We start from the raw sequence: 18,701 nt of genomic DNA, 5'->3' as shown, positions 1-18,701 counted from the left end.
TTTCAAGGTTTTTTTGAAGTATTCTTGAGTGCCTGTGTATATATTTTCAAGTAGTCTAAAGTAACACAAATGCTGATTTCTATGAACTCACTGTACTCACTCACCACTTTTGCAGCACACATTTCAGTATACTCCAAAGCGTACAGTGTGTGTGCAAAGTTCAGTTTGATATAGCATAACATTCTTCTAGAGGTAAGCATGTTATCGCTCTGTTGGTTTAAATCTAATTTGCACATCATACGACAAGCAAAGGAAGACAATGTTTTACTATATTTTGAATAAACTGATAATCAAAGACTTTTTCCAGATGACTAAGAACTTATTTGTTTATTTAATATGCATATTCAAACAAGGTCATTTTTATAAAGCAAGGGTATCTTAAAATGATACCAAACATCCACTATTTGATCCTATCATACATCATTCTATGACTTTACAAAGAATGACAAGGACATGTCCTTAACAGTTATATATTGCCCTTTGTTATTCACATTTCTTAAGAAAAACTGTAAAAAATACAATACAGTGTAAAACTAGATGCCTTGAATCAGCTGTTCAAAGGGAATTAGAGGAAAATACAACTGAAAGTGAGATAGGAAGTATCATGCAAGATGTTTGACAACCATGTCCTTAAAAACACATTATTTTACAGAATAGGCATTTACCACTTCACCCACCAGCTGCATTCATGAGTTTTGTAAAAAATAAAGATAAAATAATCACAGAAATAAGTAAACATGTAAAGCAATTGAGTAAGAGTGACAAAGATAGGATTAATGTCAACCAAAATAAGCTACCAAGTCTGAGCTCTTTTTCAGACCTTCCATGTCTACAAAGAGGGGCGAGATATCTCCACAGCATAGCTTATCCCTTCGTAAGAGCAGTTACAAAGACTGCTAGGAAGGCTTACTCACTGGAGGCATCCATTTTTCTTTCTTGACTTGTTGAGAGCACCTGATTGTCTAGATCTAGATCTTTCTTTTTGTATGAATTTCAGCAGCAAAAATGCATGACTGATTGCAACTATAAAGACCAAAGTATCCCTTCTTCAACATGTTAGGAATCACTGTCTAGAAACTCAAATGTTGCTGGGATTTTCCACAATTATAATGTAATATCTATTTGGAAAAAAAGTGAAAACATATAATACTCAGCTGTATAAATCTTTTTAATTTCTAGTAGCATAAAAACTTTTGAAGTGAGCAAGAATTTATGCTTAAAAGAATTTTGCAATAGGATTTTTTTATTAATCTTGCCTATTCTGGAAAAGCATGAATAAAGTCGAGTTCTCATAAGTAGGCAAATGCAGATCTTAGAGTACTTTTGCCTATAATATGTGTGCCTTTCTTCCTTTCAAAATTATCAGATGATCTGCTATTAACACTAAGTATTTTTTTAAAAAAGAAATCTATTTAAACCCAAATTTGAAAGTTTTATTGAGTCAAATCAATAGATTAGACAGGTAAGGATAGCTGATTTCTTGTCCCAGGACAAAAGTCCTAATGATGAAATAGCTTTCCTCTTCCTAAGCTATTTTCTCACCTGTTTGATGAGTATAGTTTTTCCTATACTGAGTTGTATGATTCTTTCAAGAATCGTAAGAATCTTATCCATTTTTCCCCTTGCCTTCCTATACCAGAGGAAAGACCAGTTTTCTGCCACACAGAAAAGTGAGATCTCTGCCTGCTTCACTTTTTTCCTGACATTTCACAAAGTACTCATGAAAATTTTGCTCATCTTATTCATTTTTCTGTGGGACAGCACCTTGGGAGAAAGCAAACAAGTAGTTGGTTTTTTTTTTGTTTGTTTGTTTTTTTAATTGAGCTCTAAAATATTTGAGGTGAGTATGAACTGGGCATTTTCCTTTCTTTATCTTCTGTTTCTACAGAGAAGTAAACTACGGAGAAGTAAACTTGTACCTATACCAAAGCAAATGCAGTTGTTGAGATGGGACTCCACAGCTCTAGACTGTGAATGAGGATGAGTGGAGTTTTTCTTATTCCAGAGCCAGATACATATTCCATGGTGTGTCTGGACTAGGACACTGAATACTGAACACCAGGACCACTGGTGAAAAGGGTTATCATTGTGCTTTGTATGATGTGCACCATGCATCAGAAAACTAAGAACTTCTCAGTGACATCCTTCAGTGTACAGGTAGATTGTATTGAGGAAAATGCATTAGTTGGTGACAAAGTATGTTTCACAATGGATAAGAAAGCCTCTGTCTAGAACACAAACTAATAATGAGTATCTGGAAGAAATAGTGTGTAGAAAAGGAGTCAAAAGTTGAGAGCCACTTTGATAATACTAAGAGGTAATGTTTATGAGAGTGGGTTTTTTTTAACTGTTTTCCTCTTCCCACTGTATCCACATGTTGTCTGGATTTTGTTTCAGCCAGCTGCTCTTCTTCTATATGCTCTATATGAGCTTCTTCTATATGCTCATTTCAACAATGCACCAGAGCAACCATTTTACATTATGACCATTTTCCTTTCAGCAGCCTTCCTTTGTGGGGCTGATGTCCAAGTCCACAGACTCTGTCAGTGATTCGGTACTGTATTTGAAATGCAGGGAGCCAGTATAATTTAAAGATCTAATACTTTTTCAGTTAACAGTCATCCCCTTACAAATGATGACAAAAGAATTCAAAGAGGATCTTTAATCAAGCATCATTAAAAACATAAAAAATTACACTTTATAGCACCAAAACTTCTGAGTGGCACCATTTTAGACATGAATGATCACACACATACTTCCCAACATTTGCAAGTAGATGCCCAGATATGTACTCTTCCATATGTGTGAACCTTAGGAAAAGATTGATTGCAATAGGGTCAAAGTCAGGAACAACTGGAAGAGTAACAATGTCCTTGGCCTCACCGGGATGACTTTCTACATCAGCGCTGCTTTCTAATAAGATCCGTGTCCCAACGAATGTAATCTTTAGCCTTCACTCATTTTAAAAAAGTCTGTGAAACTGTAGGTCTCCACAGGAGTAATCCACATGCTTCAAGCTGTATGGCTGGGAAGCTTGTATGCCAACTGGTAAATAAAATAAGCAGTTACAATATATAGGGAATGTAATACATTGAATATAACATGCAGAAATTATTTAAGCACTTGCTGAATGAAACTTTTATTTAAGTTTATACAGAACTACTAAAGAGAAACCAATGCCAATATAAATACCGCCTTAAGTATTGTACATTACATTTTCAGGACAGTTGAGGTATCATTTTGAGGCAAAGCATAGTTTTAGTTCAGGAAGAGTCATGATGGTAACCTTTGATCTTTATTTCCTACAGTTAATACCATAATAATTCTTTTTATCTCATCATGTACATACACATTCCTTGGACTTAAAGCCAGTGGTTGTGCAAGAAGTTATTTGTAGTTTAAATGAAGTACTTGGATGATAAATCAAGAGGTTTTATACAGTATTAATCTGTGGTAAATCATTTTAATGCTGTTTTGCTCCTTCCAGCACTGCACCAACTCCAGTTTGTGCTAGCATATAATAGGCTATGCAAGAAATTTATCTGTACTTTGATTGGAATAAAATGCCACTTTTTGTGAAAATGAAATTTCTTGTGTGTTTGTGGGATACTACGGAGTTCATCAAACATAAGTAAAATAACAGATCATTCTTGGTTTAAAAAAAAGCAATTTTTGCTAAGATGGAAAACTATGGATGGGATCAACCTCACTTAATTTTCATCTTAACTTAAAATAAATTTTGTCTAAAATAGTTCAGTAGAATCACCAACCAGAAATGCCTGTGTGTTAACAATAAAAGAAGTGTGAAATTACTAGGTCAGATGTAGGTATCTACCCTATGGTCAGGGAGAAGTTTCTCAATCAAAATTACTACCTGCAAAGCACATAAGAGTTTTAATTTTACACAGCAAAAATGAAAATAATTCCTTCATGGTAGGTATTGAGCATGATTACTAGAAATTCCAGATGATCAAAATTCTTGCATATTTGCATATTTCAGAATTTAACTGCATGAATCTAACTTTAGGGTCCTGTTTAAGTCAAATATGCTCATGTGCTCAAAGGTATTCTGAAGCCTTATAAAAGGACAATAAGGCTGTAATCAGGAGTCATCCCAATACATAGCAGTAACTTATTGAAATCTTGATCAAGAAGAGGAAAGGGATATGAAAAGTTGGCCACACTTTGTCATGAGTCATGGACAGTTCCTCAACAATATAATGGCACAGTGTGTTTATAATGGAGCATTAACACTTCTCTACCCTCCTCCCTTCCCTTCTAACTCCCTCCTAATTCCCTCTTGCATCAGTCATCCTATTAAAGCAGTGTCCTTTAGACAATTTCTGTCATTTCATTCAAATAGGCCTTAAGCTACAGAGGAAAGTAAAATTAAACACATATATAGATGGAGTTGTCTCGAGAAAGCATTTACCCTTATGAAAAGCACAAAGAAATAGCCCTTGGAACATGAGAAACATGTAATCACAGTTCATGCACATAATTTATCTTCTCTGTTGTACTTTGATAACCTATTATCATCAATGAAGTCATTATGCCTTTCTGTGAATACAAGTCTTGCTGTTTAAAAATGTCTGATGCATGAGTGAATTATCCTTCCAGAACAAGAATGCAATCAAAATCAATGGAATGCCTGATTAATACTTCCAAATGTTGTCCAGAAGCCAAAAAGTCTCAGTGAATCCATATAATGCATTTATATAGACAAAGACATATGCATATGCACATACCTGCCTATTGGTCTTATCGTATTTTTTCCTGTTAAAAAATTTATGAGTCAGTACAGGAACAAATAGACAAGCGGAAAAGATATTTCAAATAAAAACATGAAATGTTTTCTGTAAAGCTAACTATTCACAGTTAGGAATTACACGTATTTCTCAGAGGGGGTCATACAGAACTCTTATTCTTGATAGCACTGACATATATGTGTGTTTTGAATAAGAACTAGGAATTGTTGACAGCCAGTGTGAGCCACATTTGTTCTTGGTTAAATTTGCAGTGCCATTTTGATTCAGGTCTGAACATAAACTGTATGAAAGGGATTGTTTTAAATAACTAGGGATTAAAGGTTGAATCTTATAAACTTTTGCACACTAGAATAGTGCTACTGATGGGTGTCTGATCCTGATTAACAGAAGTGCAAGAGAAGACCTATGTCCACAGGAGTTTCTGTGGAGCAGTAGATTTAGGCACTTTAAATTTAAATCAAGAGTAAAGAGGTGCTTTGGAAAATTTCTTCCCCCTATATGTTTCTCTCTCATGTCAAAGAAATGTTAAATGCAAGACTAATTTGTTGTGATGTTATGCTGTAATGTTTCCCTTGGCTTGTGTCCCTTATTATTTAATTAAATGTCATCAAACATTTCATTGTCAGACTAAAACATTTGTATTCTATTTTTATATCTTAATGAAGACAGTGAAGAAGTAAGAGGTAGAAATACCACAAGGAGTACATTCTTCAGAACATTCTATGACTGGACTGTCTGTAAGTAATTTAGTATACTCTGCCTTTCTCAGTACATTACGTAATAAGAAATCACCAAGATTAATTTAGATACAAATGAAATATTGGATCCACAACCATTTTTGTTTTTCTATTTCCTTTCCTTGTGTTATATTGTTACTTTATATGTTATTGATTTGCATGTAAACTACTGTATTTCAGATGAACTTCACTGTCTTAAAAAAGGCACAATCTGGTTTTCTTTCATCTCATTCAGGATTCATAGGTGGCATGTGATTACAGCTAAAGCAACCATTGCAGAGATACAGCATAAAGCAAAGTAGCACATGGTTCCTATCACCACGCTTCTGGCCCTCTTTAACTCTGTGCATAACACTCCTAGTGTTGAGGAGCTCACTGCTTTAATCCTGGGATTGTCTGCTGAGACCACCACAAAGTGTGCCCATCATTTAGACAACGGTCCATTGAGAATCAGTGTGCCACTATCTCTTTTCATCACTTTAGAAAGCTTGCTAAACAGCCATCTTAAAATATTCATGTTCAGTTCAGGTTAAATTTGAGATAGTTACCTATGACTAAAACATTTATTGTGTGCCATTACTGATCTGACAGATAGCATTGCTATTAGAAATTGGGTTTAAATTGACCATTTGATTACCACAGGAAGAAGGGTTTTAATTCTTTTCTCCGGTGACAGGTGGTAGGAGACAAGGAAATAGTCACAAATTGCACCAGAAAAGATTTAGATCGCATACTGTGAAGAATTTCTTCAGAGAGTGTGATCAAGCATTGGAACGGGCTGTCCAGGAAAGCAGTGGAGATCCATTTTTGGAGGTATTTAAGAGACATGTGGATGTGGCATTATGGGATGTGGTTTAGTGATAGGAGTCAGTAGGTCAGGTTGATGGTTGGACTTCGTGATCTTTAAGGTATTTTCCAAACTAAATGATTCTACAATTCCAACAGTTGTACCCAACTGAGACAAATCAGTACTCTACAACATCTGATGGAGTGACATAAGTCCCTTGTGATATAAGGACTTGCAGGTATTGAGGAAAGCAGGTAAAGCTTGGCTTTATGAGTCTAACCAAACTCTTAGTCATGTTCTTGTTGATGAGATTGAACAACTTCAATAGGCTCTTCTTAGCTTACATGGCTTCAGGGAGTGGTGAGGAGAGGAAAACAGTGTTCTTTGTAATTAAGATCAAGCAAAACCTTAACAAGACACAGATTCCAGGAAACAAAATCTGCTTTGACATCATCCAGTTGCTTGATGCTCCCTCTTTCCTGTGATCCTTTCCACTGCCACCTCACAGGCTGCACCACCTCACTTTGAAATCAGGTACCTGGAGACTCACTTGCTAAAGAAACAGCAACAGGTCTGCGGTGCTGGGGACTCGGCTAGTAATAAAACCAGGAAATGAGCATTTATGGCCAGTCGATGTACAGTAAAGAGGCAGATGTGGAAGGCAAGGAAGTGGTAGCACAGTGCGAAAGAGATAATGATGGCCATAAAGAAAAATTTAAAAAAAAAATCACAAAGGCTGATTTATTAAAAAAAAAAGGAAAAAGAAAAAAAAAAAAGCATGTTTTTATGCTTTGCTGTCTGAAAGGAAAATTTAAAGAAAGGTTAAAATGCTTAAACTTCATTAGTTGGATTAGATGTCAGTGGAGCAGGCAAACTCTGGGCTAGTATTTGTTTTGCATGCCAGCTGATTAGTTTACCTGAAGCTTTTAAAAAAAAGATTTTAAAAATCATCTATCCTAAAAAAACAAAATCCAGATTGATATTGCTAAAAGTCTCAACATTCACACATTCATGAAATATGAAAATGAACAATGCCACAGACTGTGTTGCTTTCTTTTGCATGAAATGTCAAATGTCCCAATCAATGACACAACAGAGTGAAGTAGTTAACATTAGATATAACGTGAGAAATGTCTGAATTTGTCTACTTTTTAACCAACAGATTACAGGACATTTTGTCAACATTAGAGGAGCCAGCCTGGCCTATACTTTTCTATATCTGTCACATTATTCACAGGCATGGTCTCATACACTGTTTACTTGAGTAAATGTACATATGTGTGTAAGCATTTAGAGAACAGAAGCCATTAGCATCAACCATTAAAGTTTCCAGCAAGAGGATTTTTATAATTCCGGAGAAACTAACTCAAGCACAACTGCATGCTTTGATGGTTTGGGTCAGACAGACTGGTGATTCAGATCATCTTTATTTACTGATTTTCTTCATTTAGGTATTCAGTAGATATAGCCAAGCAATTTACAATAGTTGAATAGCTGCAGCATTACCAGCATTTGATTAATTTACTAATTGGCAGAACAATCCCATCTCCTCCATTTGACCGGATATTTGCTTTATGTGTGTGCTTGATATGCAATATTTACTCCTGATAAACTAGGGGAGGCAAGTGTATTTGCTTTTACTAAATCAGGAGTAGAAGAACTTGTGGTTGAAGCTATGATTATTATGAATATGACATTGTAAATGGGACTGGAAAAATATTTTCATACATTTTTTCCCTTGGTAAGGCATCATTAGGGCTCTTTTTAATCATGACTGTTAGCATTTCAGTGAAAGAAGATATTATAGGTCTCAAAAAGTACTTCAAAGACTTTTTATCCATCTGTTAGCTTCTTTTTTAACTTTTCTGCTAAACAAATTTAAAACATTTTTAGAAGGTTTTTCCCCTTGTCTTCTTTCTTTTAAACAGGGACACAAATTTAAAATTCAAATTATGAAAAAGGGGTGAAATTATGAGCTCTTTGTTAAAACACTATTATAATCCAACTTCTGCTTCTTTTATTGCATGGTCTTACGTGGTTTTCAAAAAGGAAATTTTTAGTATCCTCATTTGATATGAAAGAAGTATCAAAGTTTACACGGTTTGTTCTCAATTTCTTTGCACTATCTGATCTTTGTAAGTAATCTATAAAGGACATGCAGGATACTCAAGTTACAAGTGCCCCAAGGTCTTAAGTGATCTTGTCTGTTTTGCACTTTAGAGTTAGAGTTATTTCCCAAAAACAGAGAACAAGCAAAGATTGGTGATTTAAAACTGTAAATACTGGCATTTTAAAGGTACCCATGTCACTATGAGCAGGACCAATATTCCACTGGACATACTGCATTCAGATTTGTTTCTCATCACTATCTTTCTCCTTTATTGCTTGGTCACACTCAAAATGCCAGAAAAAGATAGACTTCCATGCAATACAACACCCCATTAAGTTCAATACAAATAAATGCATCTCTGCTTTCTTTTTTTTTTTTTTAAACAGCATTGAAATATAATGCTGACAACCTGGAACAAGTTTTAAATAAGAATAATAGTAATAAAAGTATAAATGAAATAAAATAAATCAGCCGTGATAAAAAGCTGGTCTGAGAGCAGCAGCAAGCAAAGCTTTATTTTAAAACAATTATTTACAAATATGTTTATTTGTTTCAGTTGAAGAAAATCAGAATCTCAATCTTTTTCTCCATTGTAGAGAGATTTGAAAATGTAAGTTGCAGAGCAGAAGCTCAGCTGGTACAAATCAGCATAGTTATTGAAGTCAGTGGGATGATAGCAGGGTTTCACCTTCTCAGCATCTGGCCCTCACATAATGTGAGTGGTTGATGTTTCAAAAGGCAAAATATGTATGTACCAGAAAGAAGGACATGCTGAATCTTCCGTGTATGCCTTGTTAAAGGTTTGTGGCTTTGATTAAAGTGAATTCAGTGTCTGCTTGACAGGCAAGATTGACAGAGCAGGAAACGGGTGTCTTCCATTAGCCCCAGAGCAGATAAAAGCAAAGGCAGACAGATGTACCTCCCTGTACTCAGGAAGGGTTTCCTTTAGGATTGAGCAAGCTGTTAGCTTTCAAAGGCTTTTGCTCCTTGAGATGAGAGTGCCGAACATCATACCACTCATACATGAATGTCTGTTTATCCCAGCGTGTTTTTTTGGTTGGTTTTTGGTGTTTTATTTTTGGCTGGTAGGAGGTGTTTAAGAAAAGATGTAAGAAATGCAAGTAGATAGAAAGCCTTTCCCTTGTGCCCTCCTTCTTTCTGACACTCAGCAGGTTAGAAACTCACGCTGCTAGACTTAGCATCTACCCTGACAGAAACACACGGGACTACTCCCCATTTGAAACACATCCATTTTGTAAACACGTGAATTTCACGTATTATAGAATATTACTTTAAACAAACACAACCAGACTAACCACTGGTTTATAGAATACTCAGAATTTTAGTAGGATTTTATTTCCTGGTCACTATTACTCCCTTCTAAATACATCAAACTGTTCTTTTGAAAACTGTATTCTTGCCAGTAAAGAACTCCAGTTATTTAGGGGCTTTGGGATGTTAAAGTCCTCTATAAATAGCAAGTTTACTGATCTCCAAATCCAAAGATCAGATCTGCCTAATGCCCTAAATTCAGTTTTCCAACGTGTATACAGTACAGCAGAGGTAAGCCAAACTGTACTGAAAAATTTGGTGTATTGCCAAATATACAAAAGACATTTTTTCATTTTGAAATGTCGTTTACCGCTGCTAGTGCATTTTTTTTATGCATAACAAGAATTCTGCAATCATTTATGATAAAAATGTGGAAACCTTGTTAAGAGCAATAAAATTCTGTTATTACTTTTTAAATATTTAGAAGAAAACAAATGTAATTTTAATCAAATATTTTGTACACTCTCCCATGGGCTAGGAGTTTTTGACATGTCTAATGTGTCAAATGATAGCACATGCCATTTAAAAGAGGATTTATGAACGTGAAAGGAAATAAATTTTTGAAAGGAACTTCACAGTTCTGTTAGGGACTATTTTCTTCTGAGTCCTCCAGCCAACTTTGGTGGGTTTACTACTACTTTGATCTGAAGTGTTCTCAGTGTTATTAACTCTCCTATTCTTTGTCATCGTATGCAAGACTAACGCAAACAACAATAGCAAAGCAACAAGGAATTTTGCCCATGAAATGCAGTCTAAGTTAGACACAATATCATAAATAAATAGAGTATGACTAGTAACTGAGGAACAGAGGAAATCAACGACAGAAAAGGAAAAACAGCCCTTTTCTTCTTGCATGTACACTGTAAATATTTGTTTTGGTCTTTTTTTCCTCTGATATAATCACAGGTGTGAGGAGAAGTGGTTTGTGCCAACCCAGAGCTTATTGACAGAAAGCTAGCTGCTGAAAATGGGGATTTAAGGAGGAATCTTAAGGAGGCGAGACAGCACCACCAGGGCTCTTTACTGAGCCAGATTTGATTTGCCACATTAACCACAAGAGTTAAAATAATGACAGTGTCACTGTGATTGGAGGTATGCTAAGGCTGTCAGGCCAGGAATTGAAATTTCATGCAATCAACCCACTATCAACGGCTCCTTCCCAGCATACAGCCACCAGCAATACCTCTGAGCAGAAAAATAAAGGTACCAGCAGGAAAAAGCCCCCTCTCTGCATCTCAGTGATGATATCGAGGGGGTCAGGGCAGGAGAAGAGAGAGACTGAAACAGCAGAGAGTGATTCAGAGCCTGCCAATGCGATAGTGTGCCCACTGGATTTAATGGAGCGCCTAGAAAAAATGAGTTTTCTTCCAGTGCGGCTGTAAACAAGCTCACTTTTGGGCATACTTGGATGCCTCTTTCTTGCTGCAAACCATAGGATATTGCCAGGGGAAGGAAGTAGCTGAATGTGTCTGGCCTAGCACTTCTGTCACACTTGGATGTCTCAGACATGCCTTTTTAGGATGTTATGTTGATAACAATACAACATTGCTAACAACATATTATTAATAAAAATAAACAAAAAACCCTCCATTTAGAAGGATCATATTCTCACTGATACATGAGGGTTGTAGACAATATGAATATAAAATAAAAATGTCAATGCCAAAAGACAAATCTGGAATATTGTAACTGAAAGTAAGGGCATGGGAAGTTTTCCAAGAATTTCAGATGATGAAAAGGGAATGAGCACTAAGAGTAACTTAATTGTCAACAGTATCTTTTGAAGAGCTTTTTAAAAAAATAAGTATGATAGAAATATCTCTCCTGACAAAACGCTAAATAAATAACAGTCAACAAGTCTTCAAATTGATCACCAGCAAGGTGAGACATAATATTTTTTCTTATGTCAGATCATATGCTTTTTTTTTCATTTTCGTAAGTATACATACACATATCACCACATACACATGCTCTCAAAATAGCAGTGCTGTTAGTACAGTATTCACCTGCTTCTCAAAATAGAAGTTCTCAAGAAAGGTACCATTCTACTTCCTAGATCTTTCTAGTTTGTTTTGTTTACATACTACAGTTTATCTCTAAATGTAGTATATATTATATAAATGTAGAATGTAATACATATTATATAAATGTAGGACTTCCTCTACTTATTGTAATACTAGTGTAAGAGACAGATTTCCTTCTAGTCATCAAATAATTTCTTTTTCACAATTACACAATGTCAGTGCAGCTAAAAGACCTTCTTTCTCTGCATTCTGCCTTTCAAAAAAATACCTAACTACATGCCATGGCACTCTTGCCTCCATAAACAATTAAATCACACAAGCACATGTAGTCATAGATCTCTATTGAAGGAAAACATCTTGCTAATGGAAGAACAGGCCATCAGAGTTGCTTCTAGGATCTCAGGTATGTTAACAATCCAGTCAATTGTTCTGCATGTAAACCATAACAGGTTCCTGATTTTTTTTTTTAAGTATCTTTTTGATTGGACTTAATAAATGCCCCTTAATGAACATTCTGCACTTGCAGCTCAGGAGGCCGGTGGTATACTGGGTTCCATCAGAAGAGGGGTGGTCAGCAGGGTAAGGGAGGTGATTGTCCCCTTCTATTCTGCCCTCATGAGGCCCCATCTGGAGTACTGTGTCCAGGTCTGGGGCCCTCAACACAAGAAAGATGTGGAGCTTTTGGAGGAGGTCCAGAGGAGGTCCACAAAAATGATCCAAGGCCTGGAGCACCTCTCCTATGAAGACAGGCTCAAGGAACTGGGCTTGTTCAGTCTGGAAAGGAGAAGGCTGTAGGGAGACCTCATTGCCACCTTCCAATATTTAAAAGGAGTTTATAAACATGAGGGAAATCAACTTTTTACATGGGTAGATAGTGATAGGACAAGGGGGAATGGTTTTAAATTAAATGAAGGGAGATTTAGATTAGATGTCATGGGAAGTTTTTTACTGAGAGAGTGGTGAGGTACTGGAACAGGTTGCCCAGAGAGGTTGTGGATGTCCCCTCCCTGGAGGTGTTTAAGGCCAGGTTGGATGGGGCCCTGGGCAGCCTGACCTAGTACTTGATCTAGTGGCTGGCAACCCTGTCTGTGGCAGGGGGCTTGGAACTTGATGAACCTTGAGGCCCATTCCAACCCAAGCCATTCTATGATCTACGATTTTCACTGTCAACAGAAAAGTCAGTGTGGTTGGAATTTATTTGATGAAACATAGACTTCAGTATAATCACTATAAATCATAGTGCGGATGTAGTTAACATCCGAAGTAGTCTCTCTGCACTCTCATTTATGTTCAGTGAAATGAAATAAGCACTTCTAGAGTATGAATCATCTCATCCTAAAATAGATGTTGAAAATAGGTCAGATGATTCCTATTCTTACTGTACCTATTTCTCTCTGTGGGCTATAAAGAGAATCTTAGGTGACTGCTTCTGATATAGATACCTGAATTCAATGAATCCTGCCTATTCAAGCTTGCCGATGATTTTCATGGCTCAGAATAGTTCATTGATTAGTTCATTAGTTCACTGATTCTGAAAGTTGTTAAAATTTCCTTATTCGTTCAAGATGTTTATATATACATGAGTGTCCTAATATAATTTATGATCTTCATATTGTCCCTGTGCCTTTTGAGTTCTTTGTGATAATCACCTCCATCTCTTCAGTCAAGATAATTGTTGAATAAGCAAAAAAAATAGGCCAGCAGTGATCTTTCAATCACATCTCATACTGATTATTTCAAACTTAGATAAAATAAAGTGGAGATACAACCTTTCCTTTATCTTTTGTATTAAAAGTACACAATATTCCCCTGATCACTGTAACTCTTGAGCTTTTTTAACACGTTTGGGGTCAAAGTATTAAGATCTTTAACAACATTAAGATGCATTTTTACTGCAGTGCCTGTGAAATTACATAAAAGGCTTACGCCACTTCTTTAGCAAAGGATTAAATCTTAATAATATTCAGTGCCTGATTACCTTTGCCCTCCTGAGCTACACTCAGTGAGTACTGAGTAACAAATGTACGGTGCTGCACTTAGGCGGGGGCAATCCCAGGTATTTATACAAACTGGGGGAAGATCTCCTTAAGAGCAGCCCTGCAGAGAAGGACTTGGGGGTCCTGGTGAATGAGAAGCTGGACATGAGTCAGCAGCATGCGCTTGCAGCCCAGAAGGCCAACTAAGTTCTGAGCTGCATTAAAAGAGGAGTGACCATCAGGGAGAGGGAGGTGATTGTCCCCCTCTACTCAGCTCTTGCGAGGCCCCATCTGGAGTACTGCATCCAGGCCTGGGGCCCCCAGCACAAGAAAGATGTGGAGCTCTTGGAACAGGTCCAGAGGAGGGCCACTAACGTGATCACAGTGCTGGAACACCTCTCCTATGAAGAAAGGTTGAGGGAACTGGGCTTGTTTAGCTTGGAGAAGAGAAGGCTCCGAGGAGACCTCATTGTGGCTTTCCAGAACTTGAAGGGAGCATATAAACAGGAGGGGGAACGATTGTTTATGAGGGTAGACAGTGATAGGACAAGGGGGAATGGTTTTAAACTAAGAAGGGACATTTAGGTTAGATATTAGGAGGAAATTTTTCACACAGAGGGTGGTGATGCGCTGGATCAGGTTTCCCAAGGAGGTTGTGGATGCCCCATCTCTGGAGGCATTCAAGGCCAGGCTGGATGAGGCTCTGGGCAGCTTGGTCTAGTGGCTGGCAACCCTGCACACAGCAGGGGTGTTGAAACTCGATGATCTTTGAGGTCCTTTTCCACCCAGGCCATTCTATGATTCTATGATCCTACGATATATTCTCTGTTATATGTAAAAGTCAGGACAGTTGTCCAGCCAGGGGGTGATACTTACATTTTATATTGTATATAAAACAAGATATCACTGGGATGAATTCAGGGAAAAGACCTCATCTCTTCTGCAGCAGATGAACCTGAATTCCTCTGTGTGGCTGTGAGGTTCAGCCCATTCTTGTTTTCAGAATGCTGGCCATCTGGAAGTGCTTTACAGCTTTCATTAATAGATCTATTGAAGGCAGTAATGTAAAAATACAAATAACTGAATCAGAGAAGCATTCTATATGTTACTAACATTAACAATAAATTCAAACAACTGTAATATTTTCATACTTTCCATTTGACTTTCCATATTCTTGCAATGACAACACATTTATCAGCCTCTTTTGCTTAGTGTATGAAGCTTCATGCAGTATGCTGTATGAAGTACAAGGATGGCCATCCCTCATGTGGTGTCAAAGGAAGTGGCTGTCCCTAATGGAACTGAACATAGATGGACAAGACCATAGGACAGGGCTGTTTTACAACAGAGTCTATAGCAAATGGGAGTTCAACAATGCAGCAGTCCTTCTCTGGATAGAGTCAGCATGCTTCAGAAGCAAAAGAGAAACCTTGCCACATCTTGCAGGGAGTCGCCTGAGACATATTAACAGACCTATGCTTGCAAGCTTGCTAATAACTGTAGGTACAAATTCTGAGTCTAAATAAGGTGGACAGGACTGTAGACTATCTTGACCATCATATTTCTGTCTTTAAAACTCCGTCAAATTTTGTAGAACCACATCAGCAAGGGATCATATCTGCCTGTCTATAATGCGTACTTCAGGTCTGAGGAAACAAAACTGTAGTGGTTTGCATTTGTTTTAATGTGGAAGCTTTTACCCTGCTGTAAGATCACAAGTCCATTTGATGCTAATGCAATTCACAAAGTAACACATGAACATATTTGAATTGTTTTTGATGTGCAGTGTAATTATCTTTGAGATCAATAAGGAAGCTAAATGAAATTTGCTTCCTATGTTTGCATTGATATATCATTCACTCTTTTGACTATTGATCTACTGTAGATACAAACTTTTTCCTGTTTAGGTTTTACGGACATTGCTATAACTTTGCCTATTCTCATACATGTTATCTGAGACATGAGTGCCACTCTCTGTAATCATTAGCAGTGGTAAACACATAAATCTCATGATTATTCCTTTTCTCATTAATTCTCGATCAAATCTCCCACCTTCTGTGGACTATAAGAAAAGTTTTGTATTCCACTTCCACATTCTACTCAGAATCTTGTGAGCCCTTCGTTGTCTTATTATTAATTTTTTACATTTAGACTGTGAGAATTCTGAAGAAATAAAGTTGTGGAAGACTGTGAGGTCCAACTGACTCAATTTTATTAGTGTTTTCTCATTTCCCTTGGGTATTCTGTCCTACAGTAAAGTTTCATGGAGCTCAGTTTTTCAGTGTCAAACCAGCCTGATTTTAAGACTATTTGTTGGAAATCTGAATGATTTTTAGTGTAGCCTAACTAACAGTAACAGACTTACAGTCTCTGGTACTCAGTATGTACCTATTTTGTTCATCACAGCCCCCATCAAAGCTAGGCTCAAAGCAGCAGTGAGTCAGAGCTTGTAATATCCACCTCTTCCTTGTTTTGGATCCCATATTTGGAGAGACGTACGCACATATCTAGCAGGTCACCTGAAAGTAACACACCTAGGCTTGCTACAAATGAATGGAGTACTACTTGCAGAATAAGGCACTGAACAGTGTAAAACGGTATGCTCAGGCTCTATGTGTACTAAAGCAAATGAGTTGTTTGGGAGGAGAAGCTCTCACTCTCTGAATTGGGTCATACTCATTTCCACCTTCTTGTAGCATGTTGTCATTCCTAAGAAAAAATGGCAGTCCAAGTTTGTGCTAAAACAGGGAGTGTCTGTCTGTGAACTCTCTCACCCAGCCTAGCTTTATCTGTCCCAATTGCCTGAACATTGTCTCTTCGTAGTTGTGTGGCATGATGGCCCAAAGACAGTATTTCTGCAGATGTCAAAGACATAGGCTGTGGGCCAAGAACAAGTTACACTGATAGCCATGCATACAAGTCTGGCCCTGTATTTCTGGACAGGATAGATATTTTCTTCAGCACTGTTGTTGTGTATGCTAATATTCTGCATTTTATTTGATTCACAACTGGAAGCTAAAATAGTGCAGGAATGATCAATAACAGATGCTAAGGGATCTAATCACAGAAACTGACATAGTCACATTTTTAAACGCAAGCGTACTAGTTTATCTAGAGACACACATGCACTTTATCTTATTAGCCTTGACTATGCACCAACATGGATTAGAAAAATAAAAGTGTCCCTCGTGATCTGATTTCACTGGTACTGTCTTATATTGAGTTTTGGCCAGGCAACTCCATAAGGAAGCTTTTTGTAGGAATACTTTGTGCATGCCCTCTTGGTAAAGATTTCAGCATTGCAGGTGGATTCAGTTTTGTAAGACCATAGACTTTATTTATACTTAAGTCTTCCACCCTCCCTCCTTGCTTTTACTCACCATGTGGAGGAGAATATGTTTCTGGCCTTTTGGCACATTTAAGAGGATTTAAAGAACAGTCCTTCTGATGTCATTTTGAAAACTTGTCTTTAAGGTATTTCAGAAAAAATTTCAGTTCCACTAATGCAAGCATACAGCTGACGGCTTTAGCTGCCTGTTGGAGCAAACAGTGTAGTCCAAAAATTAAGGGCTAAATACTCTCTATAATATATTTGAAGATCTGTAGATTGAGAACCCATCTGTTGTTGTATTAAGTGCCCAAATTTGGTATCTAAACCTTGGCAACTAAAACCTGTAGGCTCTCAGTTTCACCCACTCCTTTCTGTTGACAGTGTCCATGTTCATACATCACCATGTATTTCTAACCTGGAAATTCCAGCATATTTTAAGATTGAATTTTAACATATATTTGATATTGCACATATGTGCACATACAAATGTATTTTTTTAAATGCTGCAAGCCAACATTTGCAAAAGATCTTGTGAGTTCAGACTGTAGTATCTTTGTCTATGCATAATTTGAAATGCTTTAAAGGGATTGAACTTTTCAAGAGTATGTTGCCACTTCAGTATTCAGAGTTTTACAGTTTCTCAAGCTCAATGTCATAGTACTGATACCCACTGAAAACAGAGACCCACATTGTTGTCTTGTCTTGTATTGCCTTATGTCTCTTTTAACATGAACATTTTAGTAGTCCATATTCTATTAAGCTAAAAGTAAAATTTTATTTCTGTGTATATCATTATAATGAGTTCATGAGAATCACAAGGTACTAAATGGACAGAATCAGGCATATTCACTGTGTGCTGCAAAACATACATTGTTAAGAAGGATCCCCTTAATAGAAGTGAAAGGATTTCATGCTTTTGGGGCAGGATGAACTGAATTTGAATTCCCTCATGCTATCATTATAAAAGCCCAAGTGGGAACAGGGAGAATCTTACAAGCAACATAAAGCTTCAGAGTTCACAGAAATGTTTCTGCTTTCCTAGGCATCTAAAACATATTCTCATGTTTTTCAAATGATTTAAACTCAGTCTTCCTGAGAATATATTTAAACCAAATTTTCTACAAAACCTTTATAGTGGTGATCAATCTCCCCCCATCCATTTCCTTACACAGAATATAAAACACAAGTTTGCCAACCCAATGTTTCTTCTGGATTTTTTTTAATCAGACAAGCCTTCCATGCTTTTAAACATCCTGTTGTTAATAAAAATTACTATTATAGGATTAAATGCTGGTATAAGTATGAAAATTAGCAAAAAACAATGCGTAGCATCATAATCTGACTAGATTATTTGGTTCGGAGATTTGAGTGAGGATCCAGTAACACACCTACTTCAGCAAAAGACTTTTTCCTGAACATACTTTAACTGAGGATATCTCCTGAAAGACCTGTACACATCAGCATGGAGTCTTTGTAAATTCTCGACACTGCTTTGCTGAAACATTGACCTTTGTGATAATTCATTTTGCTTACAGTAGCATATGAAAAAATAACAATAATTTCATTACTTGTTTATTGTCTATTTAATTTCTTCTTGTATAAGTTATTTTCTTTCTTTCTTTCTTTCTTTCTTTC

The 18,701-nt window shown here is 36.8% G+C and overlaps 1 long non-coding RNA gene across 2 annotated transcripts in view; it reads left to right on the top strand.

Moving 5' to 3' along the window:
• The window catches only part of LOC110408285, an 80,624-nt gene that overhangs the window by 38,177 nt on the left and 23,746 nt on the right, over positions 1-18,701 (top strand). For both annotated transcript variants that reach the window (XR_002444281.1, XR_002444275.1), the window contains exon 2: positions 5,435-5,506. This is a non-coding gene — a long non-coding RNA (uncharacterized LOC110408285). The remainder of the gene's footprint in view (positions 1-5,434; positions 5,507-18,701) is intronic.

The sequence above is a fragment of the Numida meleagris genome, chromosome 1 (genome assembly GCF_002078875.1).
Source record: "Numida meleagris isolate 19003 breed g44 Domestic line chromosome 1, NumMel1.0, whole genome shotgun sequence".
NCBI lineage: Eukaryota > Metazoa > Chordata > Aves > Galliformes > Numididae > Numida > Numida meleagris.
Note: the sequence above shows the minus strand (reverse complement) of the source record. Positions and strands in the feature narration are given on the sequence as shown.